We start from the raw sequence: 13,741 nt of genomic DNA, 5'->3' as shown, positions 1-13,741 counted from the left end.
GTCCAAGTACATTCAAGGCATGCGTTGTCACCAGGCCCTTTGAATAGTATACAGAGAATGTATCAAATGAATAGCAACTATTATTGTGTACCATGCGTGGGGGAAATAGACTTTCGGAAATCTGAACATTATGTTTTTATTATATATTATTTTGTTTTATTAAATAAACGCAGAGGAAAAATTAAAATTCCTTCCTATACTATTACTGCACGATATAAAAAAAATTCCAAGTCGTTTTTAGTTTTTCCATCTGTTACTCGGATAGGAAATGTGGTGGTCATTCTTATCACTATTTGACGCCTAAAGCGTTGAGTCAAACCATCTTTTTGGTATAGAAATTGATATTTCATTTTGTTACTGTTCAGTTTCAAATTATAGTAAATTAAAATTCTGTAAGTATTGTATTTGGTAATAAAAGCATTTTATAACGCCTATATCTACTGAAACTGTTTTTAAATCTTTGCATTGTATGGCTGTTAAGAACAAACGCTTCGCGTTATTGCAAAATGCATTCATGCGTGTGATTCCACTTGTATGTTGGTTTACATTCACAACTTTCAGATACGTGTAATCAGCGGAGTGCACTGTTTGATTTCTTTATATTTTCTATGTTTCTGTATTTATTTCTACTTTGTCAAAATATATATGTATATAGTATTTTTTGTACCAAACAATTTACATGTTTAATTTGTTTCACACTACTTCCACTTTTCAATGTCTGGTAAAAATGTGAAATTTATAGGAAATTTAATAATAAAACACTAACTATGAGCCCTTTCTCATTTTTCATTTAAGTTTTAGTATTATTATATAATCATCTTATAAATGTAAACAATTTCTTGTTAGAAAGATTCTTTGCTTATCAATTATTTATTAGTCCGTCTATAAAGTTATATTTTTAAAATAAGAGAGTAGTGATAATTTAAATTCGTTGTCAAACAAAACGGTATAAAACCAAGGCGTAAATTGAATTCGTTTCGTTTATGGTTTCAAACCATCGATTTACAGCCCGAGAGTCATAAAGTCGCGGGTACTAACATTAACGACCACTTTATTACTATCACCTCCAGCTGAGAATGCTTGCAAAGTATTAAACATTTTGCCTCTCATTTAAAAATTCAATCGATTTCTATTAGAAGAACTTTTTTAAACAAAAAATTGCTTTTATAATTTTTTTTTCAAAAACATTTTCTTTGTAATACATTAATTGGAATTAAGACGGTGCACAATGTTCCTAATAATAAAAAAGATATTACGCTTGTTTTTATGATTGAATAATATTTGAATGTAGTATCTGTACTGGGTTCTGACCCAGGAGGTAAAATAATGTTTTTCCTTTGCAGCCCATCCCTCTGTCAGTCTGTTCCTAAAAACAATATTCATTGTGTACTATATATATCTAATTGTGACTCATTGGGGTCTCTTACTTTTTATTTTTTCAATATATGATAGACCCGTGCCTGAGAAATAATTGGTCAATACTAGCAGTAATTTGTTTAGTACAGATAATTAAAATAACTTGTATTTTTCGTTATATAAAAATGGCTGGATCTATTTGCATCGCATCAATTGTAATGTAAGAGCAATATTTAGATTTAAGGATCTACAAATAGAAGCAAGAGTTTGTTCAGTCATTATTTTCTTAGTAAATGATAAACATTTATGGAATTTGAATATACAAAACGAGCGAGCAAGAGAGGTAGCATAATATAACAAAAAGGATCTAATTGAAATGCCTTAGCAGAAAATGTAATTATTTATAATGTATTGAAGGTAAAAAAGAGCAAAGATTTTAAACTTTGTTATTAGAAAAATTTTAGAGTACTAATAATTTTCTTTTCGTTAGAATAAGATATTGTTTTATTTGCAATTGCTAGCACATTGAGGACTTGCGACTAACAGAAAAAAAGTTCCAACGTACTGAGCTCATCTCAAACTTGTAGATAAAGAAACACATATAAAATTTATACTGTTATACATTTATTCACAACTGTATATATGTGTGTTCCAAAATTATTTTGATATATTAAAATGATTATCTAAGGGCACCACATTAAGTATTTATATGTGTGCATACGTATATGTAATATATTTTATTTCAAAGCAGAGTTATCAACAACCAGTTAATATACATAGATGTTAAAAATATATATTTATAAACATAAGAAACTCAATTTTGTTTATTTCAGGTTATTATTATAAATGTTTGTAAGTGTAATATGATTATATTATATAAATTCCATTCGAAATATATATTAAGTTTAAAAAGGTGTTTCATTATTCAGAAAACTGAGTAAGTCAAGGTAAATTAAATTAAAGAATCGATGGAAATGTGTCCATACAATGAAATTTAAATCAACATATTAGAGCTTAAACATCCCTAAAGGGACAAAGTAATAAATAAGAAAGAGGATACTTTAGTAAATTTTCTATGAGGAAGAAAACAAGCTGATGACCTGTAGACCCGTCGTCTATCTTTAATAGTTTGTAAAAAGAAGCTAGAAAAATTTGACCTATTGTTATAAAAAAAAACTTTTAAAACTGGCTATTGTTTAGCTATAAGCCGAAATACTATTCAAAATATTGTAATATGATTCATCAAGGGTAGCAAATCTAAATGATATTATCGTTTAACGAAAGTAGAATAATACGTATTAGAGAAGCATACAGCATTAGCAGAATAATAAAACGTATTTTTACAGTCTGATAAATTAATATTATGAGCGATTGGCACATTTATAATGTAAGTATTTCTGTCTACTGAAAATAGCAACTTATAATAAAATTTAAATTCTTTATAAATGCCAGCTATACATAAAAATTAGTTTAGTCCTGAAATTGTACAGTGAAATATTAGAAGCTACGAGTACGTAAACAAATTCTCAGCATTCCCAGTCCCTTGTGCCTTTAGAAACACTTAAGTTATTTTAAAACGTTTTTGCAGCTTATTGACGAAGGGAAATTTATTAGCTAACTGTCGAAACACAAATGTTCTATGTTAAGTATATAAATGTATATTAATAATTATTCCTCAAGTTGAAATTTACCTCAGTATATTAAAATTTTTAGAACCTTGTAATTTTTTAAGGCATACACATAAATTTGCAATTTTCCTAACAGCATTAAAATAAAAACAATATTTTGTAGCTCAATAGCCCAGCTTCAAATTTATAACAGCCAAGTTTCTCGAAATATTAGTTTTATAAATTACTATAATGACGACATAAATGCTACTAAGATAAGAACTTTTGTATAGCCGCTTTGTAGTGACGTAAAGAGATATGTATTTTTATGTAAATTTTAGCTCTAGTCATAGGAATTATGTGCCAGGTATTCTGTTTTAGCAATATTCCATTTCAAAAGGTTTCATTTTCTAAAATAAATTATACACAACATTGCGTTTAGTGCACTTTATTAAATACATGATAAATATAAATAAGTCGATAACAAAACATCCACAGAATAAAAATTCCAGATGTCACCAACTCTTAAAAGTTTAAAAGCTATTTCGGTGACGTAAAGTACGAAAATGTATTCATTGAAAGCAAAAGACAAATCTCCGAAATAAAATTAATGGTTTCAAATATGTAACAGTGCGTTTTTAATGGCAAAGTTCAAAATAAAGCTAAGGTAATTCTTAATTTTTAAAAAAATATTTATATTAAAAGTTAAAATAACAAAACGGTCAGGAAATTTGTCAAAGTCTATGTTATTGCGTCACATAAAATAAGGTTTCACGACATCATTAGCATTCAAACGTTACATTTTCTATAACTACAATAAAAATTGTGTATATATATCACATGTTACATGAAACATATTTCACTATTGCCATTATGTAACAATTAAATATTATACAAAGGAAATAATAACAAAATGAGGTATGGATCTTTTGTAAAACAATATTTTTATTTAATATAATAATTTTAATACATCAACATTGTTTCATCCTAACTAAATATACGTTAGGCATTCCTTACACCTCGAACAAAGTATTGATAGCACATATAACTAAACTATGTCTACATATTTAAAGTAATCAGCTGAAATATACATAATTTAATGATGATATGGAATGATCGTAATAGGTACATACGTATTGTCTTTTCATTATTATGTTAATCTTAACTCTAGACTAACTACTATTGACGTCTACAGAATAGCTCATAATATTCAATTTGTTTTTTTTTAACAAAATGTTAACCGATCCCAACACGTGCCTTTTTGAATATTGTTGAAAACAAGCATGACTTAAATTGCTATTGACATAACCATTTGCTTCGGCGTCTCGGAATTAACTTATCTCGGGGTTATCAAACACTCCAGTTTTTTCAATAAGGCTTTCAGTAGACTGGATCAAATTTCTAAATTCGTAAGAATCTCGATACCAGTTTCACGCATAGTAATGCGATGCGATGCGAATGGTGAGTAAGTACCTTCACCAGACGGAAGTAACGAAATTGGGTTACCGTGTTCCGATTGTATATTTTATGAGTCATCGCTATTAAGTGTTGAGTTACTTTGAGCTTTTACGTTGCGATACCTTGCGAAATTAGATTTTTTTTTTTTTTTATGGTATTGGATCAATATATATCCAGCAATGACATCACAGCTATTTCCGACGAGAGATTAGGTTCTTTGCATACAATTTTATCAATTTTCGTAGTAAAACAGTTTTATAAATATGACTAGATTATAGAAAAATGATAAAAATAAACAAAATTCAGTCGTACAAAAATATGTGTATGAAAATAAAAAAAGCTTGTTTTTTTTTAAATCAAGTAAGATTCTAAACGTTTAAAATACCACATGGTAAATATTATTTGGTTCCTTATAGCTAGACACCAAATATATTATTTTTTATATCGAAATCATAAACCCTATGATACCATAAAAATAAATTGATATTTCAAAAAACGTATTCTACAGAACAGATATTAATTTATGTACTATATTATCTAGTACTCAGTCATATTCATTTAAATATTAAAAAAAATATAAAATGTAACAAAAATAAGACACTTTTATGTATAAGATGAACATAAACAAGGTTTTATCTATGTTTAGAACACATTTCATAATCTACTAACACAACAATCATTATAATATGAATAGTTTCACAATATCTCATTATTTTATCTAACAACGTTACATTTTTAGTATTTTCATAGTTGAATACCAACACTTGAGTCCCGAATTTTCACACGTTTAAGTCTTTGCAAAACTTGTTTTATTCAATTTGACTAATTTGTAAAAAAAATACTAATTTTTTTTCACATCTACAATTTCATAAGGCTTCTTCATAAACTCCTACGTTGATCTGAAATATGTAATAATGATTAAAAAGAGAACAAAATAAGAATAGTTTTAAAACAATGTAATGTACTGTAGAATTAAAAATATACAAATCTAATAGAGAAAATATATATGGCTATACTTATATACTAGTATTTGAGAGTAAAACTCTATGCTTATATTTGTTATCGTTAAAGCCGCATTATATATTACTTACATATAAAACTTGTACTACACGACGTGTATGGGACATCCATCCTTCGATCTGATGTTTCCCATAGGCGGTGGAATCACCACGTAAGTGTCCCTGCTGGCATATTCATCGTTACCTTCGTCACCAGCAAATAGAGGAGGTGGGGGAATAACGTCATTTTCCACTTCTTCCTCTATAACCTCCTGCCTTCTTCTACCAGGCATGTAGTTCATGAAGCAGGTCACCGCAATCAGGAAAAGGAAGAACACGAATACTACATCAAACATGATGAGAAAATTAACCATTACTAGTTGCATCACGCCGAGACAACCGGGTCACATTATGTGCCTTCATAAAAATGTGTAGTCTTCGTTCAGGACATGTTAGGCCTATGTGCGTTGATCTGAAACAAAAAAATATCAGTAAGCGCATTTTGTATGCATCCAGAGCTATAGGCAAGAAAATTAAAAAATCTTTGGCGGTAGATGACAAATAACAAAACTACCTGACAAGACACAAAACTACCTGACAAGACACTTTCATCTCGGTCAAGGAAACGAAACATCGGGATTATGTAGGTTTAAAATAATAAAAAACACGTATTAGGTATCCGAAATTTTTTTATTCAAACAAAGCTCTGAGAGTTCCGCCTAATATTTTTTAATTTTACGTAATATTTTTACTGTAAGTATAGAAATATCTTTAAAATAATTTATAGATTTCTTGTGCAATATATAAAGTTCGAAACCGTTCCTTTTTCAGTTCCCTCCAATTGACTTTACCTTGTATTTTTTTCCGCTGATGCGACGCTTAGTGGGTATTACAACGTTTAGGAACATCTACATAATCCTCATTTCGCAATAAAGGCTTTTTTGATACTTGAAAAGCTTTTGTTGCCTTCACAGACATATGGGTTAACGTTTACGGTTTTATTTCTTTTGGTTTTTCATAAGGTTTTTTTTTTTTTAAGTGATCTAACAAAATATCTTGTAATCAATATAATAAGATCTTAACCAATTCATGTTTTTATTTTATAACTTAAACAAGTTTCTTATATAGAGTAAAATATTAAAAAAAAAAAACAAAAACAAAAAAGAGCATAAAGCGTTTATGACAAAAATATTTCTTAACTTTTTTGTAGTACTTTTTTTATGAAACCAATAAATTAGAAAAGAAATTCGAAACTAATATATACTATGGTTATACAAGTCACATTATATCGAAATAGTTCTTATAATATTACAAGTACATTATATGTATATACAGTTTTAAAATATTTACTAAAGATATATCCTAAAGTATGTCACCCTTCAGTTGTGCCCGAGATAAATAAACATAAATACGTAGAATGTGTGCTTAATTCATTTAAAATGTTATTCATGTTCTGAAACAACATTACAGGTTACACGAGCGAAACACATTTCTATAAGCCCCTAAAGCAGGTGAACAAATCCCCGGTCCAGTTTACTAATTTCTAAAGAGGAATCTATTTAAATCGGATTATTTTATCTGCTTTAGCAGCCAAAGGCTAAGTTATTAAAGCAAGCAATCTTGGTATACCCAGTATATATAGAGCTTTAATGTTTATAACTATTTATTTTAATGGTTAAAAGTTTTAAAGGGTTTTTTTTCATAAAAACGGTCAATAATTATAGTTGTAGTGTCTTTTTGAACTTCCTATAATTTGTCTGTTATTAAGAATTGCATATATGGCATAAGTTTATTGAAACAAAATTGTGTGTGTAAAATAGTTTTTGTGTTATTTAAAATTTTCCTTTTATAGAACATTTTTCGCGTATTTATTAGACTTTATAAGTGGAAGTTTTATTTACATATAATTTTAGTTCAATCAAATACTTCCTTTAAATTTTGTTGAAAATAAACATACAATATTAAAAAAAATATATCAAATTTTAAATACAACATTTTTGACTTGTAAGGCTAATCCAAAACACAGCGGGTATGCAAACTTATGTTCATTTTAAATCATTCTTTTTTATAAGGCAAATCGCCTTTTTAATAACGATATTTTAATAGCAATGGAAAAATAAAATTACATAACAAGTGTTCAAAGCTATCCCTTTCACCCGCGTAATATCCGTCTAAAAGTCGTTTCATCAAACGATGCTTTAAAAACAAGGACGAAGTTCTGTACTGAAATAGACATAATTTAATAAAGTCAATTAATTTCGTCAATAAACGTTAAGAGGGAGAAATTTTAATATTATCGTTATTTATGTTCTAAAATGTCGTTTCTTTAAGATATATAAAACTATGGTTTCGGTTGTTTTTTATGTTATCCATATTATTATTAATTAATCCAATTAATCATTGCTACTACAACAAACGAGCCAGTTTGAGTATATGTAACTCATATTATTTTTTAAATATTATCTATATTACGTTTCCCAAAAAAAAATCAATAAGAGGAAAAATATAAACATCAATTCCAAGAAAAGCATATCCGTTGAGTGTTATAATTGCAAGTCACCAAGTATCAATATGGTGATAAATTGCCTGGCTAAGCAATTGATCGTCATTAACTGGCATTTGTATAAAGTTTCTATATCTGACAGTAAAACAGTTTATGCCCGGCTCCAATTTAACAAGTTTCGGGCTACGGCTTTACAGACGTTTATTAAATAACATGCCTAAGCAATTCCGTTCAGTTTATAAATTTTGCGAAAGTTTACAATACTTAAGCAATTAATTTAAAGTGTTAATCCTAAAGTGACTTTGAAATATTGTTTTATTAATGGAAGCGGTTGTGATCATTTTGTTCTCTATTTCGTTTTTACTACTAATACTCGTATTTGGAATTTTCTTATTGCTCTTCATTAAAAAAATCTGTTCAAACGAATAATTAATTTTATATAGTCTCTAAGATCATTTGATCTGAGACTTAAGAACTTTTCATTCACAAGAATAAAGAAGAACAACAAAATTATTTATTTTGCTTTATTTTACTTTTCAGTAAGCAGTCAATGTAACAGAATTTCATTTTATTCATAAACTGTATTAAAACATCTGTCCCTTGAAAGCATTTTCATTCATTAATTTATATTTAAAACTATTTCATGCTGGGAGTGAGTAATATAAAAAAATAATTATAACTAGACATCTTTGAATTACAAGAATTTAGGATAAAGTATACTTTAAATAAAATACGGTGAAATAATAAAAGTATGGCACTTAAAAATTGTCAGAGACTTGTCAAATTGTGTAGCTATTGAACGTTAGCAGTTAATAATTTAAAAAATATGTATTTCGCGAAGATTTACATACATCTGTCGGGTTTTTTGCCAGGGTCAAATAGGACAACATATTTTTATTATAAATTATCTTTAACGATGGACTAACTAATAAACGATTTATTCAGAAGACAATGTCTGGTTAATAAGTAGCATTGTTTTAACTCAAATATAAAAAAAAAATATTCCAAAAGTCCTACGATACTGGTATAAAACTTAAAATTTTTATGTTTTTAATTTATTTATTTGCAATAACTTTAATCACACTTCTTCTGACCTGTGCCTACATTTGTTTTTCTTGGTTGTTCTAAATGTAATGTCTTGGCCTTTGTAATAAATTGTAGGGAATGAGCTTACATAAAATATATCACTTCCGCATGTTTATATTAGTGACATTAGAATTTTTCACAAAGAGAAATATATTGGAGCTCATTCATAATTTACGTCACAGTTAGGAGTACCGGATGGGACTTAACTGGTGTGAGTTCGAATAAATATTAGACTATAAATTTCTTGACGTCGTATGAATAGATGGCATTAAACACAAAGTACAAAAGCTTATAATGTGACTATTCAAGTCCTCATAAAATTATTGAAATGTGTGTTATTCTAGCCAGTCTAATATTGCTCTATCCTGTCCTATTTTTAACGTTTAAATATATTTTAATTTTTTTCCACATTGCTCTTCGATACACACGGTTTTAAAATTCGTGTTTCCTTCGGAAAATAATCGTAGAATATTCATGCTTCAAATTTTTTGTGCAATTTTAAACATAGTGCTTGCTCGTCTTTAAAATAAAATAAATTTATATAAACAATAAAAGAATAATATAAACAATATGCTTTTAGTGATTTCTAATCCTGTATAAATTAATATGTTATCGCAATGTTCTACAGGTATTTTAAGGTTTGATTTTCTAGAGTTGTATTGGTTTCTTTTACTAATACTTCTTTATACGCTAGCATTGTTAGAAGGCGACGAGTTTCTTGTTCCTTAGTATGGTTCAATGTAGCCATGACTGTCACTAATGTCATAAATGCGAATAAGTGGGACCTGATTATCGGTCCACTCTAGTACTGGCTATAATTTATGTATCAATAATATAATCCGGTCATTATTTTCAATGAATTTATTTTAGGCAAATGTTTGATTATGCACATTTCAATTATTTAATTAAACTTTATTGACAGAAAATAAAATAAAGTAAATATGCGTCTATTATTTTATATATATTTCTATACAGGGTGTAAAATCTATAAGTAGTGCATACATAGCGAAATACTTTAAATATTTTCTTATATTTTTTTATAATATATTCCCGAATGAATTTTATTTGATACATATGTATGTTCTATTGAAAATTATTTCGAGTATACTTATGGACTATCAAGCAACAAATTATGCACCCTGAAATTAACTTGATATTAGGGTAATTTCTACATCAAATACATTAAAGGCGGTGTCCATTTATCCTGTCCCCTGACAACCTCTACATCTTTCATACATGGTAATCTGATTTTTCCTTTTTATAAACGTAAATGTACGGAAAATTGTGTTCTTTACCACATTTTTTGTAAATATGGTTTAGCCAACTTTATTTAACTACAATAACAAAATTCTTAAAGCTGATTTTAAAATTGTGTTTTGTCTTTTCCCCACGATTCTACCCTTTTTGAAATAGATATTTGTAAAGCAAAAATAAAAACAAAAAACCTTTACATTATACTTAAACAAAAGAAAAAGATAAAATGAATAAGTAAAAATTCAATAAATCAATATTTTAAAATGCTTTACACATTTTTATTAATCAGTAAAGTAAATCGTTCGAATATTATTTCATTTCAGAAAACATTTATGTGTATTTGCTTGGTCTTTTTTATTTCAAGAACTAAAACATGTTGAAGCCTTTATAAAGGCTTCTATGAAAAGCAACAAAATAAAGTAATTGAGAACGATTTTCAAAACGTTACTTCGGCATATTTGGTGCCTTAACACACTTTGAGTCTCTACGCTTTGTTAATTTTTACTCTTAAACGGATAGAAGACCAAATAAATTTGAAATCATGACTATCCCTTAAATTAAATTCTTTTTTTCTTACTCTCTTGAAGTCTTAGTGAGAACTAGTTTAATATAAATTCTGCAGTGACACTAGCATCGTAGGTGCTGGGAGGCGATGTCGTAAGTTTGTTTGATGGTCAAAATTGGAACACGATAGGGTTTCACGAACCAAGTTTGCTCTACTGAAACTGAATTCTGCTTTCTATTTTTGAAACAATTTGGCTTCAAATTTATTTTATACAGAAAAATCTAGCGTATATATGATACCACAGTTTTTATATTTGTCGTTATGATTATGTTAGTTACACTTACCTATTTGTAACGATAAATACGTACGAAACGTTTATCAAAAAACTATTTTTTAAATTCATCAAACGCCCCACGGTTATGTTATTTAAATATCGACACTTTTACAAACTGAAGTTTAAAAAGATATCTAGTTTGGTAGTAAATTCTTATAGGATTTTCTTTAAACTAACTCATAGCAACGAATGAAAAATTTATAAAGTAACTATATTTTTTATGACGAAAAAAAAAATACTGCTTTTTTAATCATATTAAACCGTTAACGAACGTCATTTAAAGCTTTTGTGATCCCTGTCAAACATAACATTATTATTAACACTAGAAATCTAATACATAAAGATGGTACGATTATAAATTAATCTCAAGAGAAATAGATAACTACAATACTTTATCACTTTTAAGGTGGTTCGTAATTCGTTAAAACCTCATTCCTATTTATAAGATTAAAAAAAATGCAGTACGGAATAAATATTTAACTATTTAACAGTGTTTTAATCACGAATTATATTCTTAATTTAAATAAAATCTATAATTTTTTAATAGCTTATTGAAACATTGTTTTCTTTTTAAAGACAAAAAGGTTTAGCTCTTTGACTTCATAGCATAAACCTCTTTGATCGATCTATCGGTACGTAAATTGAATTAACCCTTATCTAAAATTTATAATCTTTGTAAGGCAGGTGACGGTAATCACTTAAGTGATTAATTAATATTTCAAATAAGTTCAATATTTACCAAATGCTAAGGATAAATTTTAAATTATATTTTGCAAATGTAATTAATAACTTTAATATTTTTACTTTCCCAAGGCCACTAGTTTTAAAAATAAAGCTTTGAATTTTTTTTTTATTATTTGTGGTTTTTGCAAAACTTAATTATTTTGTTTTAAATAATTGTAATTTACAAAAACCTCACCATGTATGTAAATAATTTTACCCTCTTGGTGCTTTTTTATTAGGTTTTTCACAAACATTTCTAATATATCAAGATTTTACCTAAGACATAACGTCTACATTAAAATATAGAACCGCATATATTGCGCTCTAAAGTATTTTAGCTATTTTTAAATACTATTAATTTAGAACAAAAAAATTAAAATATTTACACAAAATATATATATATATATACAAAAAAAAGTTTAAATGGACAATGTTTAACATACGAACCTTAATAAATACAGTCCAAAAATTAATAGTCACCACATTTCGCACGCTATGAACTTTGGTATATTTGGGGACCGAGGAGTTCGCGCCAGCCGGCGTCGGGCGGCATACTAACGGACCCCGCACCCGCGACCCACGTTCATAAAGTATATCTGTAGACTTGTCTGAAGAATGGTCTGAAGTATGGCATTCGCGATACAATTGTACTTGAATGTTCCCTGAAATGTTTAATGTATAGTGTATAATATTGCCTTATTTGATATGTTTTTTATTAAATTAATTAAAATCTACAAATCTACATCCTTTGTTTTCTGTAGATTACATTTCAGCTATTAAATAAAATATTATTTGCTGATCAAATAATAAAAAGTGAATTCATTTCAAAATGCAGAGCGGTAAAACAAACAAGCTTTAATGTATAATTCATGGAATAGTTTTCTCGTTTAACGTATTTGTATTTTATTACTTTTGCGAGTTGCATAGTTTTCCGAGGTTGCAGTATTAGGGTAAAAATATATTTGTTAGATTAAATGTAAATTTAAATTATGAGTAAAATAAATTTACATTTTATATGTTTAGTGTATTTTATATATATGATATTTAATAAAAAAAAAAAACAATAAATATGCATATATTTTATTGCAAATATATATTGTGAATATGGAATATTGAATTTCACAATATTATTATCACATGAACATGAAAATGATATGAACGGATGTTTTCGATTCACGACAGCGGAAACAATATTCGCTGCGATCGCCCTCAGAGTGCCAATTATTCGACTCTGGTTGTGCTTCAATTTCATTCGAACCTTTAGCCAATCTATTTGAAAATCTGTTTTAAAGAACCCATTGGGTGTGTTAATGGGTTTTAAACCGTTGTTCCCTTAGGCCTGTTTCCTATTACATCCTTAAGTTTATTATACAAACCAATGTTGGTTTAATCCTTTGGTTGGCTTTCGGTCGTGTATCTGTGATCTTGTATTGATATAATAATAGTATTTTTACAATTAATACTAATAATAATTATCTATATCCTGTAATTTGAATCCTTCTACAATTCAACAATTCTATGATATTCAACGATTCAGTTAATAATTTTCGTTATTGAGTTGAGTTACTTTAGGTTAATACACTTTTGTTTTTTTTTGTTTATTAAAAGGATTATAAACCTCAATTAAACACAAGCTAAGCAAGCGAAACATCAGACATCAAAGCGGTGAGCCCATTGTCCTGTTAAGTGTCATGAAACGCAAAATGAACAGAGAAATAAACGGCCAAATAATAAGCATCGTATAAAAGGCAGGGAATTTAATGATCAGAGTCTTTGTTGGCACTTGTTGCTTTTGTTCTTCTTCCTTTTGAACTTCTTACCGGGTGTCTTATCAATGTCACATTGAGCGTTATAAGAGAAATATTTCAATATCTTTTGGCCGAAATTATAGACGAAAAATGTCGAATTTCATATACG

The 13,741-nt window shown here is 27.9% G+C and overlaps 1 long non-coding RNA gene across 1 annotated transcript; it reads right to left on the bottom strand.

Annotated features, from left to right (window-relative positions):
• Positions 1–3,412: 3,412 nt before the first annotated feature.
• On the bottom strand, positions 3,413–12,370 carry LOC116768417 (uncharacterized). Its single transcript, XR_004353376.2, has 3 exons — positions 12,272–12,370; positions 5,513–5,891; positions 3,413–5,320 (listed from the first exon to the last, which is right to left on the bottom strand). It is a non-coding gene; the product is annotated as an uncharacterized LOC116768417 (long non-coding RNA).
• Positions 12,371–13,741: the final 1,371 nt, after the last annotated feature.

The sequence above is a fragment of the Danaus plexippus genome, chromosome 4 (assembly GCF_018135715.1).
Source record: "Danaus plexippus chromosome 4, MEX_DaPlex, whole genome shotgun sequence".
In the NCBI taxonomy this organism is placed as follows: Eukaryota; Metazoa; Arthropoda; class Insecta; order Lepidoptera; family Nymphalidae; genus Danaus; species Danaus plexippus.
This window is presented reverse-complemented; position numbering and strand designations above follow the sequence as displayed.